The sequence below is a fragment of the Apium graveolens genome, chromosome 11, assembly GCF_009905375.1.
Source record: "Apium graveolens cultivar Ventura chromosome 11, ASM990537v1, whole genome shotgun sequence".
NCBI lineage: Eukaryota > Viridiplantae > Streptophyta > Magnoliopsida > Apiales > Apiaceae > Apium > Apium graveolens.
This window is the reverse complement of record NC_133657.1, coordinates 148,211,316-148,230,753: the sequence shown is the minus strand read 5'-3', so window position 1 is coordinate 148,230,753 and position 19,438 is coordinate 148,211,316.

The following is a 19,438-nucleotide window of genomic DNA, read 5'->3' as shown; positions in this document are numbered from 1 at the left end:
ATTTTTGGAACTTCCTCAAAGGCTTACTCCATGGGATGCCATTGGGGTTTCAGACGCAGGGAATGAATGAAATTTCTACGGTTATAATTTTTCTCGGAGATTTTAAGACAACTCCATGATTCCAGATTATACAGTCACACAATGGTTTGTATCAATGCTATATTTATCTGGGAATCAATGAGATCATACATGCAGGAATTGTGGAGGTCAGAGAGAATAGTGGGGACAGACAAATATCTCAGTTACATGCATTAAGGTTGGAACCTCAGGACAGAATGTAAAAGTTACTGATAGCTGAATCAGAAGAAGCTCAGGTAGAAGTACTTGAGGGACTGGACATCGGGGCAGTGTTTCATATGTCAAGGAAGTTTGGTCGTATTGGATTCAGATAGAATATGGAAGCTATATCCAAAGATCAAGCCTATCTATTCTGAAGCAAAGACTTTTACAGATTCAGTTCAAGAGGTGATTAAAAAACTGAGATTAGGACATAAACAAGATTTGATAGCTACAGGTTTGACAAGCAATATGTGTCAAGTAACTATTAGGGGTTTTACTACAATAGAACAAGAAGCTTGACAAACAAGGATGAGTAGAGATTCAGTTGAATAAGTTGAGACAAAGGTGAAATGTTTTCTTAGGAAAGCAGTCAGTCCAAACTTATAGTGCACGGGAAAGAGTTGGGATGGATCAGATGATGGGGATAATGAATATTTTGCTTTCATAGCAATCTCTGAAGATGATCTAACTCACATATCTCAGGTTTTAATTTCTTGAACCACTGCAATATTTTGCTCTTAATATTCAATACATGATAAGATCTTAGTGTTTAAATGTTTAACACACGCACAAGCATGATATCATCACACATAGATAATGCTGAACTAGTTCACTAGATTATTTTTCTGGTAACTAGGATTGATGTTTACCTTGTGCATGTTACTTTAGATGATCTTAAATATGTGTTTGAATATTTGTTGAACATGATTAATTGCTTTAGTGAGATATATGTTTTCCAGCATAAGACCTTTGTCTATGCTTATCTTCTGTATCCTATTACAATGTGATTTATTCATTTGATCTGAATTGTTTGTTAAGATGTATTAGTTTATAATTGGATTGAGATAGCTAGATGAGATTCTTTAACAGGATTGGACTAGATAGAATTAGTGACTTATTTGTTAATTCTGTTAATTCTGTTTATTTCATATCATGCCTGTCTTGCTTAATTCTTATGGGTAATGTTTCTGAATGAATGCCATGTATTCTTAATATAATGCTTGCTTAATTTTATGCCATAAATGCATTTCCTAGAATTTGCATCAATTGTAGAAAGCATGTTTAGGATCACAATAGGGCAAAGATTGCTAGTCCTCATTATGTAAGGTTGGAACCATTAATCCCCTAGCCTAAGAAAAATCTGTCAAGGTATTAAAATGGAGAAAATGGTCAGTCAAAGACAAGAATTAGCATGATAAGGTTGCAGCTGTTGTTATCTCCGTTTATAGTAAAATCTCTAATCCAACTGGATCCAAACTAATAAGTTGGGTACCAAGGACTGTTAATCCATTTGTGAGTGCAGGACATAATAGGTCAATTGATTCATATGTATTCTTGGTAATTCATACTCAAGGAATATGATCAAAGAAAGAGCCTCACAATTAAATGTGATAAAAAAAGCTATTCCATTAGTAATCTTTGGAGATGACAATAAAGGTTTTCATTACGGGACAAGTATGCAGAAAAGGGATGTCATCATGGACTCAACAATTGCTATCACTAATAACAATTAATTATTGGAGTCATTGATAACAATTGAAGCATCTTTCTTGCTGGAGAATTAAGACACAAATCCTTTAATCAGACAGTTCTGCATCAAAGGACAAAATGTCAATTCAATGAAGGATTAGTGTTTCATCTGAAGCTGGAAGGTTGAGAAGCTTGCTCTTCTTAGAGTAAGGAAAGGAGATGCTCGTGGCTAGACTGGAAACTCTGAAAAGGTGAAGTCAATGGTTTCTGCTGTAAAGCTTAATCTGACAAAAGTTTAGCTATGGCATTAGAATCTCTCACCCTTGAACATCAACTCAAGGAACTCTTTTATGGAAAGGGGTTAGTGAGAGGACTGCCTCATCTGGAATTTAGAAGATGATAAATATGAGGCATGTCGGAAAGAGAAGTCAAAGACAACATCACATCAAAGTAAAGATATACCTTAGTGATGGTGGTTGACTACTCTTATTAAACAAAGTTGTTGTTCATGCACTCTAAAGACAAGACATCACAGATGGTGATTGATCACATCAGAAGATCAAGCTGGAAGCAACTGTAAAATAAATGATCTTGTAGTCAGATAACGGGACTGAATTCAAGAAGCAGTTCTGATTAATATTTGTAGTATCAAGAATATTTTGAGATATATTCAGCACTGGGAGCTCTGTGTCATAATGGAGTGGTACAAAGGAAGAACCAGAACTTGATTAAAGCTACAAGGGAAATATCAAGCTAATCAAGACTTTCTAAATACCAAAGGGCTAAATCAGTCAATACAGTTTACAACAAGTAAGATCAAACCTTGATCGGGATATATACATGAAGACCACTAATGAGTTAATGGCCAATAGGAGCAAACACTGGATAACCTAAAAGTATTTGGAGAGAATGTTCTACATGAGCAAACAATGAAATGTTTTCAGTTGTTTGAAGATCTTGGCATTTGCAGCTAAGACTTGTAAGGATATTCTTCATGGCTACTCAGTGGAGTTTACAACCTACAAGGAATTTGTGGTTGATCAACAGAAGATGATGGACAATCTAAGTGCATAGTTCAACAACTCAGTGCTCGAAACTGTTAAAGGAGAAATTAATGGTATTGATAATTCATATCCGAGCAGTGAAATGACAGTGTATAACATAACTCATTATTTCAATGAAGCCAGATATCAAGGATAAGGATTTTCAGGAAATCCCAGCAACAACATAGGGGGATCAATAGAAGGACCAACTAGTCAGACACAACACCATATTGAAAATCAGAGGACACTAAAGAACATATATGCTAAGACAAAGGGTTTTATGTCAATATTATTCCCAGAGTCTAGTTCTTAAGTGATCCAGATGGTGGAGTAATGATTAGTAGGGCTACTGAGTATGAATAACTAATTCTCTGGTTTTCTATCTGAAGAAGAAACTAAGAAAGTTACAGAAGCTCTGATAGATCCGAATTGGTTGGGTGATTGCAAAGCAAGATGAAATCAATCAGTCAGCAAGCTGTTTGTAGGGAAGCTGATATCCAAACCAAATGACAACTTTGTAATTGGTACTAGGTTAACTAGAAGTCAATACTGGATGACAATGGCATTGTCACGAGGGACAAGGCCAAACTGGATGCTAGGTTATTATCTGGAAGCAGTATCTGACAGAAAGCACCAGTGATGAGACTTGAGGATATTACGACATATCAGGAACCTGATGCACATTCTACCCGGAATTGGACTCTGGTAAATGTGTACAAGTGCACTCCTGGTTGGTGAGTCAAAAGAGGAAGTCAATGCACAACAGTTCATGGACTTTGCAGTTGTAGATCTATTGGACTACGTATATCTCTTCTTCACAAGCTCACTTCAGGTTGGTATGAACTAGTATACTACTCAAGCAATCATCAAGGACATGGTATGGCACTCTAGCTGAAGTTACAGTTAAATATGAACTAGTAGAGTCATCATATTAATAACTCTCTTATCACCAGGCACGGACATAATGTTATACATGTGCAGTGATATCATGATAATGTTATATGTTGATCTACTAACAAAAACTTGTGCAAGATTATTTGCTAAGTAATTGCAGAGTAGGTATGGATGAGCGTGTTAGAAAGGTTGTAATTCTATTTGGAATTACTACAAGTATGCCAAAAGAATATTTGTTTTAGAAGCTCAAGTAAACCAAAAGAATGATGGCAATACAAGTAAGTTAAGGATCTTTTGAAGATGTAAAATTTTGGAAGATTCTGAACATGCCAAGACTATTTACCAACAGAAACCCATAAAGCTTGATCAATGCAACTCGGGTATAATGATAAGTTATAGAGGTATGATAAGCTCCCTCTTGTACTCAAATGCTAATAGAAAACATGTAATGTTTTCAAGATGCCAAAGTGCAAGGTTCCAAGTGGATCCTAGAGAATCCAATCTTATAGCTATTAACAACATTATTAGATATCTTAAGGGACTATCAACTCTTGGAGTAAAGTACCCTAAAGATATTATGCTTAACAAGTTTGGCTATATAGATACAGATTATGCAGGTTGTAAGAAAGACAAGAGAAGCATCTCTGAAGCTGTCAACCTAAGTGACAGGAGAAGCATCTCAGGAAGTTGTCAACTTCATGGAAGAAGATCGATTTCCTGTTATGATGAGAAACAACTTCAAATTCAACAACTCTTTGGAACACTCTATGACAAGGCACCTTCACACCAGGTATCATTTATTTCGAGAGCATGTCTTTTAGTCAAAGAGTCACGTGCAGAAACACTTATTAAATCACTTATTAAAATTAATCTTTCAAGGCTGGTTTGTAAGTGTGGGATATCATTCATTACATATTAGTTGGAAATCCCATCTGTCAGGAATTCTTCATATAAGTTCACAAGTATTAAATCTTCAATATTTAAAGGACTTGTGAATTTATCAGTAATCCAGTACCTCATACTTAGTGCTACTATCTTGATTATCATGATTACTATAACGACTCGTGTATTTTTGGTATTATTCGAATGCATAATTATGGAATTATTAAATAAATAAAATATGTGTATAGCTTTTGTCAGCTCGATGTTGTTTTATTATTATATATGTGTGATTTATGGTACACCGGGTTGTTCATGTAATAAATTATGAAGTTATGTTGAATTATTTTCACTTTTAAAAGTGAATTTAATGCAAATTTATTTGCATAAATATTTAAAATGCCTCTAAAATTGTTTTTATGGTTTTATAATAACAATAATTATTTATAGGATTTTATAAAATTTAGAAATCAATATTTCATTAATTATTTAGCCCTGAGTGATTTTCGGATTGTATTTATTCGTAAAATCTGCATTTTATTTCAGAATTCTTCAAAAATTATGAAATTCATATTTATATAAGTTGGGAATATTCTGAGAATTTTAAAATTATTTTGGGAATTTTGGGATTAATTTCACCCGCGCGTTGATTCGTTTATTTGTTAAAGCGGGTATAAATTGCGTTTCAAAAATTGTTTTAAAATTACGAAATTTATATTTTTATTAACTTCAGGATATTTGTAATATTTTACGACTAAATTTTTAGGTTTCGGGTTAATTTTTATTTATAAGTTTGTTCGTTATTTTTGCAAAATGCGAACAAAATCTGAGATTATAGTAGAAACCAGGACACGTGTTAAGTTTATATGTGTTGAACTGAAACGTGGCAGTGCAGGATTAATAGGAATAAAACACTCAAAATATACAACTTCTTTCCTATTCTTATCATCAGTCTCTCGAAACCTCTCAATCTCTCTCGATTCTCTGTTTCCCTCCTTTTGCTCTCCCGAACCCATCTTCTTCCCTGTTCTTTCATTTTCCTCTGTTCTTCCCCGATTTCGCGCGGTTTCTCGCCTTCCGGTGAGTTCTCCAGCTGGATTTCCGGTGATTTCTTTGTTCCCTATTTGGCTTGTTATATATACTCCTATATATATGTCTGTGTGAGTGTGTGTGTGTGTTACCTGTGCTGTGTGTGTACGGCGGTGGCCGTGTGGTTGCCGGATGTGCTTCCTGGTTACTCGTTGGGATTGTCCTTTGCAGATGGGCCTGTTAATTTAGGCCTTGTTGTTGATGTTGGGCCTCTAACAGTGAGACCGGTTGTGTGTAGTTGGGGTGATTATTTAATCCTGATTTGATTCTTTTATTTGCAGGAATTATTTGAATAAACATTCGTGATATTATAATTCGTGCAGGAATTTATTTTGTAATCGATGAAATTACGTTGGAAACCCGAAATTTATAGGGTACTCGTAAATTTTACCGCCGTTGACGATGAACTTCGGTGAGTCAACGGTGGACTGTGATGACGCGGTTCTGAGTCCTAATATTTTAAAATAAATAATTTAGTTCGCATATTTTTATTCGAAATAAAAAGTAGTAGTTAAATAATACGTTTTGGGATTATTTGGAATGTGAAGTTGGATTGATTTCCTGTTTGTTGGATTGATTGGTTGATTGTGACGTCGATGATGTTCGACGGGTAGTCCGATAAAACAAAGGAGACGCTGCCCGATTTCTGAGAAATTAAATTACGGAAATACGGGGGCGTATCTGGTAATTATCGGGACGTCGAGAGAATATGTATAAATATATATAAATATTCTATGAGAAACCTGATTGTATGTTGTGATAAAATGTTTTACCAAAACCAACAATCCTACTTTCGTGAAATAATGAGTATGCGTATATTCTGAAAACGAACACCAAACTGATTTCTCGAGAACGTGAACCCTGACTGTTGTGTGTGTTATTGTATTATAACATTACATATAAGTATGAGTCGGGATTGTTATCGTTTGGGTAGGATTGGTATTGAGGATATGTCAAGCATACCTGGACGACTAACATAGAGTATTTCGACCCTGTAGGTTCCAGTCGGGAAATCAAAAGTGGACATTGGACTAAGGACAACCTAGTGGACAGTCGATGAGCTCAGTAGGGATTCAACTAAAGAACCTGAGTGTTGAAGTCGAATCCTAGGTGATCTAGTGGTTAAACGTTAACGCATGAGCGTCCGAGTCGGCTTAGAGTCGATCAGTAATAGTTGTAAAGCTCTGCAAGGCAAGTACCCCTGACCATTCCTTTATGGTTAAGTATATATGAATGAAATGTTGTTTTATTTTTAAACAGGAACAGAAACATTTTAAGTTACGTATCCCCTATATTTGAAAATGTTGTTAAATATGTGTTTTTGGGGAAAAGTAACTTCTGAAAATACCTATCCCTAACGTGTGATTAAAAATGGAAAAGAGGTTTTGAATAGTGTGTTGTGACATAATTGATTTTAACAAGAGAAAGGTAAAAGTGATTTTGAAACTGGATAAAATGAATCAGATATTGGATAACGTTGCGTAAGTGGCTAATTCGGTTGCGCGCATTACATAACCGATTAATCCAGCATGGTTAATCAGAGACCGAGCTAGTCTCTGCGGATCCGGTGATTTTTTGTGAAAGCCCGATCAGCTTTCCTAGACATTTTGTGTGATAGCCCGGCAAACTATCCTAGATAATTTATGTGGAGGCCTGATCAGCCGTCCCTAGATAACATCCAATACATATCTGATTGTGATTTAGTGGTTCCCATAATGGAACAGATGATTTTGTGGTTCCAGTAACGAAACAAATGGTTTTGGGTCCCCGTAACGGGACAAATGGTTTTATGGTTCCTGTAATGGAACGGAAGGTTTGAAAATGAAAATAGCATGCTAAAATTGAACTCTGGTATTATGCACAGCACACGACAGTTGATTTTGTTTTACAGAGCAAGCTAGTTTTGATATCCAGTTTATACCTATTTTACATGTTTATAACAAGTTATGAATTATGTTCCTATAACTGCTTTACTTTAAATCGTTTTTACTTGTTATTCATATAATGGTACTGCTGAACAATTGATTGCTCACCCTTGCAGAATGTTTTATATATGTATTGCAGATGCCTAGGAGATTCTTCCACGGTAGTCAGGGCAGAGTTCCAGTTTCTTTCGTGTCAGGCTCCTCTAAGGTAGTTGTGTTGGACCAAAGATGGTCTGTTGAGTTGCTGTATTAAGATAGTATTGTTCAGATCATTGTTATAGGTTGGTTTTGTATAGATGTAACCTAAGTCATACTTAAACCTGGAAAAGGTCTTGGTAAAGGGGTCGTAGTTATATTATTAATGATTTGAATTATGTGGTGATTAATGACGTCAACTCCTGACCCCGGGGTTGAGGCCGTCACAATTTCAATGTCGTATACATTTGTGGTAGTTAAGTATTATAACATTAAGTTTGAATTTTATTTTAATTAATTTAAATTATGACTGTAGACAATTCCATTCCATATCAGTCTCATAATTTGAATTGTATTAAAATAATATGCAACATAATTATTTGTATTGTGTACGAATAATTGTGATATTTTTAGTATTAGTGATATTATTTAGAATTTTGGTTCTAAGTAATCAATGCTTATTTCTAAAATCACTGATATTGAAAGTTGAAGTATTTTCTAAGTCATGTGTATAAAACTCTCAATATTTTATATGCTTAGAAAGTATTTCTAAAATTACTAATTATCCAGAAAGTGATTGCCATGTATATAAGTCATATATCCTTTTGGTAATTATTCAAGGATAATTATAAATACTTAAGTGCTAGTATCTAACTCATATATATTCAGTATTTATTTATTTAGTATTTATTTTGGGTAGTTTGAATTATGGAAATTGAAGCAATTCAATGATTTTATTTGCTCCATAATTCAAACTAACTTAAAATAAATAAGCAGCATGATTGATTATAACTAAATCTGTCAACAATTGATATCTAGTATATTGATTGTAACTTATGTGTTATAAGTTAATTATGAAATTTTGGTTTTAGTGAATTTAGCAATGCTTATATCTCAAGAATTCACTGAAATCAGAATATGATTGTAGCATGATTAGTTGTGTGTAAATTCTTGACTTATATCAGTTAATGATATCTAGTTAAGAGTTTAACTATGAACTAATTGTGAAGTATTAGTATTTGTGACATTACTTAGAACTCCTCTAAGTAATCAATGCTTATCTTCAGTCACTTATACTAATATAGAAAGTGTGGAAATTTTTCTTAAGTACAACTATGGTAAAAATGTTTGATTTCTTTATTAGAAGTAACCATATGTTGTCAAGTTAGAATAATTTTTATACTTATTTGCAAATTCCCAAACACTTCGATAATAGATGCAATACTCAATGGATCAAAGTATATGGAATTTAGAATATTTTTCTAAGATTTCAAACAAGTCAATGTTGGTTAATGTTGATTTATTTATCGAACCAATATTGTTTGAGATATTACAGTTGTTAGGAATTAACAATTGTACGATATATGAAATTGAATGCTGATGTCTTTTTGATTTATAATTGGTATTTAATTAATTGATATCTTATTTTAATATTTAAAATAGGATGCAACATAATTATTGGTATCTAAAGTACTTGACACATATCAGACACTGATATATTATTAATATTTTGTTGCAGATAATTGTGAGATCTTAAGTTCTAGTAAATTTATATGAGTTTCTATATCTGAAAGATTCACAATAATTTGAAATCAGAAGCATAGTCAGTCTTATTAAGGTTATTTATCAATAAACAATATTGTTGGTAATAATTTTATAAAGATAGATTATGGAGCTTTTGACATGAATGAGAATTGCTTAGATTTTACCCTAAGTGATCAATGCTTTTACAAAAACTCATTCATATTGAAATACAAAATATTCCTTTCTCTTCTTAATACTGCTAGGTCATCGGTCTATGTCTTATCAAATCATTTATCTTTTTAGGCATAAAAACAGACTCATGCACTCGAACAGTTTTAAGAGAAAAATCAAACTTCTTTCTACAGTGGTGATTGCTTATTTCATTAATTTTTTTTGAAATCACTATTGTACATCATTTCTCTCAAAAGATTAAATGCATAACTTTCATTCATTATAGATCTTAAATGCATTTTATCTCTGCATAGCAATATGTTCTGTGATACAGATTCAGCCTCCAATGGCCTTCTTTCATTTGATAGTCATGAGGTTGAAAACCCACAACTTCTATCCTAGACTGTAAAGACAAACACGGAAACAGAACCAACCAACACTCTCTTACCACTAAAATGAGTATGAGTGAGCGTGGGGGAGTAAGTGCCTTAGTGTACCACATAAGGAAGGTTCTGAAGTCAACCCGACAACTCTGTCTCCAACAAAGTTGAGAAATATCAAAACTGAGACAACTACTAGCCCCATGCATCTTCTCAAAAAGATGTAATGGCTGAAAAGGCACAAAAATAGTTACTAGATTCATCCTTTCAATAGCGTGTGTCTATTGAAATTTGCCTGTCGGCCAGGGTATCCGATGTAGTGTCACCACCTCAAATATAAACAATTCTTGATGCACAAGGATAGGTTACACACACAAAGGATGAGTTAACGGAAACAAGAGTTTTGACCATTTTACGGTTAGATTCGATTGTTCAAGGTTCTCTAATGGACCAATTACCTTTGCAGGTGTTAGGAGAGGATACTGATCCAATAGCCATATGTCAGTGGTCAGTGTCTACCTCCCCAGGATTAAACCCCCTAGATGCATCTGCGGATAGTGGATCTGACATAGGTGTTGTAACACCCCCAAATCCGGGGTCAGGATTGGGTGTCACTACACAACTTTAAATAATAATAAAAACCTGTATATTAAAATAATATACAGATAACCCCTCATATTTAGGATCGCTTACAGGTCATACTATGAAACAAGAATCTAACCTTCTAAAATTTACATTGTCTAAATACAATTTCATTACCTCACTACTAATTTCCTTGTATTGATCACTCCAACATCTTCACATTTCTTCAGCTGGAATCTCACCACTTTTGCTGTCTACTAAAAGCTATTCACCTTTCCCTCATTTAATACTGAAAGAAATAAGAGTTCACAAAGCAAGAGTGAGCCAAAAATGCCCAGCAAGTATCATAAATGGTTTCCAGATATCAGATCAGAAAATTCCTGGAAACGATTATTGAACGATATTAAAAACGTCTTTATATATTTAAATAGTTGAGCGAACAAAACATTGGCCATCATTGGCCTTTAATCATAAATCACATTTTTCTGTAAAAGGAACAGTGATAGTTTCAATATTTCGTCCTCTTGAAATTTGCAAGTATGAACTATTCGGAAAGGAATGCCATTTATGGCGACCAACAATAAATTAGACTGGATACTAGAAACCAACATATGCACTATAACCTGCTCACCAGTCAGGATACAGTGCGGATCTATACCCAACTGTATAGACCCAACCGACATATGGGGCACCCAGGCAACTATGGCCTAAAGGGTCCAGTCCATCCCTAACCCATAAGATCCAGCTTATCACTGGTCCTAATAGTAACCGTCCAGCCCGTAGAGTATTTTGATATCAAATCATTTTGATTTCAAAACATCCCAAATTAGGGTTCACAAATAACCCGAACGAATGGGTATTTGCTCAAGAGAGCAATCGAATTTTAGGAACAATAATGAAAAGAACTGGCATAATAAGAGTAATTGCAGCGAAATATAAAACAGTTAACTATTCTGAACTTAGAATAGGAGCGAATAAATATTTGCAGTATTTAAGGAGAAAGGTTAGGAATACTTGCAGTATTTAAAAGAAAGTTTGGGAATACTTGCCTCAATTGATAATCCTCCGATCTTTAACTAGCTGCCATATCACTCAGTCCTGTCGCATCTGTATTACCCTTGACGGGCTACTTGACCTTTCTTATCATTTACCCTCTTAGGTTTATCTTTATTCTGAATCCACTCGTTTCAGTATTAGACGCAATCAGGCTTTACTTCTACAATCTCTATCTGGCTTTGAACGTCTCGCACTATGTGCATCTATCATAAATAATACTATTCAATGAACTGACAATATATAATTGACTAGTCTATACCCTTATCCCTATCGTCTACCCGCCCGATAATAATATATAAGAATCACATCTCATTCAGATAACGTTCAAAAGACATGCTGACTCATTATTTACATAATACGTACACATAGGGCAGTTAATCATATTATCCACATAACACATAATCACATAATTCATGTAGCACATAAGTTGAATCGTCAAAAGATAGGTCTCAATATGTTTAGAATTGAAATCGGGTCAAAAAGAATATTTTATAGATCAATTATTGACTCAAAATGATTCCTAAAACAAACACCCTTCTGATACAAAAGAATTTAGGTCTCGAAAATATTTTTAAAAGAAGCAGAATATTTCGTTCATTTCGTATGAATTTTAGAACATTTTTCGAAATTAAAACGGTCTCCGAATCATTTAATAATTAAATAATAGGGTTCGAATACTGGAATATGACTTTAAAATAATTTTATAATAATTATCAAGCCTTGAAAATAATTTAAAATAATATTTTAAGACTCGAAACTATTTTTCGGAATTTTAATCAATTTTAAATAATTAAATCTAATTATTAAATCAAGTAAAATTAATTAATAATTAATTAAATTAATTAATCAATTAATAATAAATTAATCGATTAATTAAAATAATTAAAAACTAAATAAAATTAATTAATAAAATAATTTCGATTTATTTTTGAATAAATAAATAATTAAAATATTTTTTCTGAATTTAAAATAAATAGATAAACAATTTTCTGATTTTTAAAATAATAAAAATATCATTTCTGTAAAATATTAAACACAAATCTAATTTTTGAATTTTTATAAACTAAATTCTAAATTTTATAGATTTTAAAACCAAAATATTAAATATGCAAATCAGGAAAACTTCGGGGTACTAAACTGTAGTTTCCCCCGTCGTCTTCCCCCTTCACCGCTCCGGTGGCCGGCCGCCATTTACGGCGGCCACCGGGCTTTTCTGGCAACTGTAAAAACCACCCAGAAATAAGCTAAAATAACTGGAATCATTCCCCTCACTTCCAGAAGCGTATCTGCAAAATCAAATCGACCAAACGATACGTGGTTTGGCCGAAAAATTTGAAAATCTCGTCGAATTTTCCGACGCCGCCACGTTCGTTTTTCCGGCGAACACCTTCCAGGAACCCTCTGTTAACCACATATATACCAATCGACTTGTTTTTGGACGATCTACAAGTTGGTGTAATCAATTCGATCTAATAACCCTTAACAAAGAAACGCCTAAAAATCAATTAAGAACATTAGTTCATAAACCCTAATTTACAAATTTGAGAATCAAACCATCATTTAGACATGTTATTGAACTCGGTTTTTGACATATAATATACCAAATTGATCAGGAGAAAATTATCTACATGATTATGGCATCAAATCATACAAACAACATCAAGAACAAAAATTCCTATTTTAATTCATAAATAATTCGAATTTAAATAATTAAATCAGAAAAATACCTTGAATTCTGGGCAAAAACACATGGTGGATTAAGGTAGAGTTTTTCGAGAGCTTCGTTTTGATATGTCGCACGCTTGAATCGGAGTTCGGTAACGTCCTTGTTCGTGCGTTTGATTCTCGGGTACATATCGTTTTTAAGGGTTTTTCTCTGTAATTACTATATTTTTACTGGTTATAAATGAATAAACGAATAAAATAAAATAGGAAATATGCTATTTATATTTACAGAATATTGGTTCGTTCTGGATCATTTTGGATCATTAAATTAGTTGCTTAGCCGCTAAGTAACTGTAATAACGATCCGATTTGATATCAGTTTTGGATAATTATCCCAACCGGGCTTTTTATAAAACACTCTATACGAAAATAATGTAATAATATCTCGTCTTTTGAAAATACGGGTTTCGTTGATTTACCGAAATGATTATCGTATCGAAAATTTTCCGTCGGGTCGCGCACAGGTTAAACCGTAATTCCAATCGAAAAAGTCAAAATACGGAAAATGTCCGGAATTACCAGATTAGGTTAGGAAGGAGTTTTCGGAAGAGTTTCGGGTTATAAAAACGTAAAAACGGTTGAAGTCGGACGATTCCCGGCTTTATAAAATAATTTTATAATTATTCAGAAAATAATTAATAATTCATAAATCATTATAAAATCATCTAACACTCCAAAAATTACCAGAAAAATACCTTAATTATCTATATTTTATTCTTGACATATTAAAATTAATATACTCACATTTTATTACATACAAACATCCAAATATTATTATCAAACATCAGATAATTCACCAAAAAATCATATAATATTCACATAATAATCATATATTGATACAAATAATTACACGATATTTCCAGGATGTTACAGGTGCAAATCGGCAACTTGTTAACAACGATTCAGATTTACCTGATGAGTCACAAGGAAATGTCTTCACAGACATTAGAAGGGAACTTTGATCTTTATGCTAAATTCTCTTGATCATTGTTTGCCTTCTCAGAGTTCAAATATGGAACCCTAAAAGGGAAACTAGAAACTTGTAGATTATGACTCATATTCATCTGACGAGTCTAACAAGGATGGGGATTTGCGAACTCCCATTGCACCACCAGTGACCTCCTTAAGGATGGCTAAGGTGATTTTCCTTGCAGGTACAGCTGAATTTTGGAGCTATGAGAGGAGTAATACACTTGTGAGAATGAGTGTAAACATGAAAGGAGAGAAGAGTGAAACACTTGTGAGGTACACGAAACAGAATCACACACTCACAGTGAGGAAGAAAGAGAACCACCATATCCCATTCCCTATCCCTAAACATGGTTCTTGATACTTCGGGTCTCGAATTTGTTTATGATTAGAACCTAACTCTTAGGGACCTAACATTTACAGATTGGTTTAGAATACTTCGGGATCTAACCAGTTGGGACATAACAATTGGTAACAATTGGTGATCTTACATTTGGGAGGTATAAGGAGTTGGGAAGATTGGTGAGCATGATGATCAACAGTGAAGTCATTCTTGCAGCATTTAAAGGGACATGGTTAATCAGACTCTGACTTGTTATTTCTTTTCCAACCAAGTAACATATGAGAACTCCTTTAGACAACAGCATACATTCCTTCTCTTAGGGGGAGATAAAAGCTTAAGTAATAGTTTGGAGGATTCCTCATTTAAGGGGGAGAAATAGCAGGGAGGGGGAAAAAGGTAAAGCATATGTACACTACACCACAACATTATTGTTTGTAAGTACGGATCCTATTGTACGTGAGAGGTGGTAAACACAAGGTGATTTCCTAGTGATCAGAAGAAGTGGTTTGGTTCATCATTCTTCTTCATAAGGGGAGAAGTTGTTTTTCAAAAGGGGAGTACCATTGGTTTTTATCTATGGATCCTATTGTACGGGAGATGTGGTAAATGAAGGTGATCTCTTTTAAGCAGTTGATTCTCATAGGGGGAGAAGCAAGAGAGATATGTGCTTCTCAACAGGAAATGTGGTTGTATAAAAGAAGTTGTTGATGATTACTTCAAGACTGAGAAGTATTATCTGGCAGAGATTTGAAGAACCAAGGAAATAAAGATGAAACTGCTTGAAGATCAGTTCAGTGCTAGAGGAACAAGCATCTTTCATTTCAGTTACTCAAGAAATCTGGAAATGCAGTATTTGATCCAGAAAACCAGTAGCATTATTTACAAGTCCCGGTACATTACTTTTTCTAGTTGTTAGTTGAGTTATCCCCTCTATTTAATTTGTTTGTTAGGTTTAACAATCAAATAGGGGGAGATTGTTGGTAAAACTGCGTAGCTGTATGAACAGTTACATGATAACTCAACACGAGAACAACACTAGAACAAGACAGGTTAATTATACTACGACTACACAAGAAATCAAGAAGAATGAAGACAAGGTAAATACAAAGAATCAGAAGATTATAAAAAGGCCTGAAATCTGTTTACAGGTCACTAAAAGAAGTTCATTAATATGATCATGCCTCAGTGAAGAACAAAGGTTAAAGACTTTCAGGGTTTCAGAAACGATGAAGATTCAGTATATAAGTGCTACTAGAAGATTTCAGTGTATTAGCAACGATTCAAGATAGACAGTGTATGAAGCATAGGAATCTGAAAAATTGAAGACATGGTATAGACAAAGGTTAAAGAAGACAACTGCAGTCTTGAAGCTATACTCACTGACAAGTGTTCATTTATATGTTCAAGTGTCGGTAAAGAACAGTGAATGAAGTATTCAAGATTGTAGTAGCAATGAAGACGTACAGTACTAGAAATGATTACAGTAAAAGTACAGTTGTTTGTTGACAGTCAGTATTCGAAGCGATAAAGTTGTTGCAAGCTTAATAATGTAATCAAGTTTATAATACGAAGACCAACAGAACACATCTTAATTCTCTTTTTCTTTCTAATTCTAGTAACTCATGCTTATATGCGTTTCCAACTGTTACTCGGTTTTGAACCTCGTCCTTATATGTTTCTTCGTTCAAATAACCTAATTTGTAATCACTTCCCATCGCATTAGAGGCTTTTTGACCGTTCCTGTAATCTCTTTTTTCATTTGTAAATGATACACTGAGACGAGGGACTATTTTCTTTCTGACGTTGACTATGATATTTTCCAAGTATCTTTCCTATAATTCTTCGGGTCTCATCACTTTAATCACAACTCAACAATCTCTCACCGACATTAAATTTGTCAGTTACTGACGTAACCTGAATCAACCTTCATTTTATACGTAGGGAGCTAAATTACCCTTCTTAGTCATATATATTTGAACGTCTTATGAACTCGTGATGCCTGTAACAACAGGGTCAACCCATTCGTAACCGCTCTATCTATCTTATTGTCTCGATGGACCAACTTAATTTATACTAATCTGCCCTTCTTTCTAATTTTACTAATTTGTGTTTATGCATCTTCCATTTTCCTTGACTGTTCTACTTCTCTTCTCACGTCTCCTTCTGTTTGGTTAGTCTGGCCTATGATTGCTTTCAATCGTATTCGAGAATCTTTGGTTGGTCTCTTGTACTTTCAATCCATCTGCGCCCGATATACTGAGCTCATGGCGTCTGATGCTTCAAAATGTTCTATATTTATTCAAAACTAAAAATTAAAAGAAAATCTCGACCTTTGCGCTTAACTCATCACTTTGTAGTATTTTTCAATTTTTTTTCAATTACTAACAAGTATATTCATCGAGCGAAATCTTTTACTCTTTAAAAGGAATATTAATTTGGAATAGAATGAACCATAACTTTATTCAAAACCGAACTCTTGGTACTAATACCAATTTTGTTGTCATATCAAATTAGATATCATTATGAACTTTGATGCTCACAACATTCCATACTGAAGTCAACATCAATCATCTATATTACTACCACCTTTGATATCTAACGACAAAATAATTATCAGTATAATCCAGAAGTCGGATCAAAACCTGTTCTTAATTTCTAACTTTTACAATTCCTTTATCCACTCTCCAGCAATCTTAGTGATGCTCAATCTTTCTTTTCTACTCAAGACATCTGTCTCTGTATAGATCTTGCTTGGTTAGTAATTAACCATACTTCCGTAGCTCAAAGGTAATTATAACCAGAGTTCATACCTTTGTAGCTTAGAACGCAGTTTCTAACCTTTTTCCCCTCACATGCATATCTCCATGTGTTCAACTTGGTCTTCCTTAATTCTTGAATGGGCGAGGATGTTATTAATAAATACAATCACACTATCCCATTACTCCTTATACCTTACATTCATTTAATCTTCAGACTTGCAATTTCTGATAACTGATGCGTGACTTCATACCTCCCTTCTCTTTTCCCTATGATCACCTTTGTGTATAGCGCGAAGTACTTCTTTATTTCATTATTCTTGCATTCCACATTTCTGAAGTTTTCCTTCACTCAGTATCTCATTTCTACTGGGTTATACGATACAGGGCTTTTGACACCAACTCGACTCGTACAGTAACTGATGAAAATTCTTACCTCATTTCCCAAGGTAACCTTGGTAAATCATTCGTTAGAATCTTTGGGGCTTCACTTTAGTTATGGAGAGTTTCGATATGAGATTCATTGTATCATTCTCCTCTATTAGTTTGCCACGAATAATGTTGTTTGATCTTCCCTGCTTACGCGCGTCCTTTGAAAGAAATTCTTGTCTTCAATTGTCGGTGTTTTACTTCATTCCCCTATTAGTTCTGGCATATCTGATGTTCATAACATTTCTTTATCATCCTTTTGATTCCACTTCTTTTCTTATTTAGTTCTTCATTCTCATTAACTCTTTTAACATAAGGAATGTCTTTTTCTTGATAATATTAATATATGCATTATTATCTATGCCATATCTGAAGTTAATAAAAGGCTTTTATTTATAATATTTAAGTTCTTACTGACAGAATTTTCAAAATTCATCGATAGATACTTTCTTAGCCTTACTTAAATCATCATTGATCACATATTTCGTTTTTTCCAATTGATCAACATTTCTTTTTCCTAAGTTCACATGCGGACTTCGTTAGTCTTCGTCTCACATCGGATACTTGGATTTGCGAGCTTTCTAAAACTTTTATTCAATCCCTATTCGATATGGTTATACTTTCAAGTCCTCCTTGGAACGCTATTACAGATGATAGAATCTCTTTGCTTTATCTTGAACCTTCAGTTCTTGAAAACATTCTTCTTACTAGCATGTACCAATTACTTTCTGTTCCTCTTGAAAAGAGCATATTTATCTAGATAAAGTCTCGCACATGTCTGTGGTAACATCACGCTAATTCTACTAAATTTTCGATTCCTGCTAATGTCATCACTTCCTTCAACTCGCTAACCGCTTTGATTTTAGATATGAAAATCATGTTAGAGCTTGACTCAATCTAATTGGAATCGATCTCCATTTAGCTAACAATTAGTTGGTAAAGTTGATCAATTAACTCTTTTAACCGATCACTTACACCAAGTAAAGACTAGCTAACTAGAATCAAAAACCAATTACATAAAATCAATTTGATCATAACATTCTTTCTCAAGAACCGAAATCACCACCATTCGGGGTACAACTGGGAGTGAGAATATACTCCTTTATCCTTACATGTAGGGTAATTTTTGAAAATTTGGGCAGCACCTCCCCTATACCATCGACTACCAGTCGGACTCAAACCAACACCATCAATATACCAAATCATCTACAATCACATCCACCCATTTCCATCAACCAAATTCATCCATCCACCATAGCTCAGACTATATTATTCTGATTAGTATAGGTATGATTAACTGGCATAACATATATTTTTTGAAATGAGACTTAAGGTCTTAAATCAACAAGGATTAGTATGACCACTCTCTTTCCAGTTCTTTCAGAATATTACAAAATTTTATTAGTAAGCTTTAAAATTTATCTCGTGTCTCAAAATTTTATTTCGCGAGTATTTTAACTTAATTATTGTCGTTACTAATTGTGTATAGTTACTTTTAAGAATTATGCCGCATCCTTCCATAAATCAAAACAGTCATCTATCTTAGACGATACGCATTCAACTTCATTAACTAATCTGTTTATCTTTTAATAACCATGCACGGTTTTCATTACTATCGTCGCAATCTGGTAGAAATTTAATCGTTATGTCGTTATTTCTTAAAAAAATTCACCGTCGAGTCACCATTACTTCATCTCCACTTATGGTTTTGCATCAAACTTTCGTCACT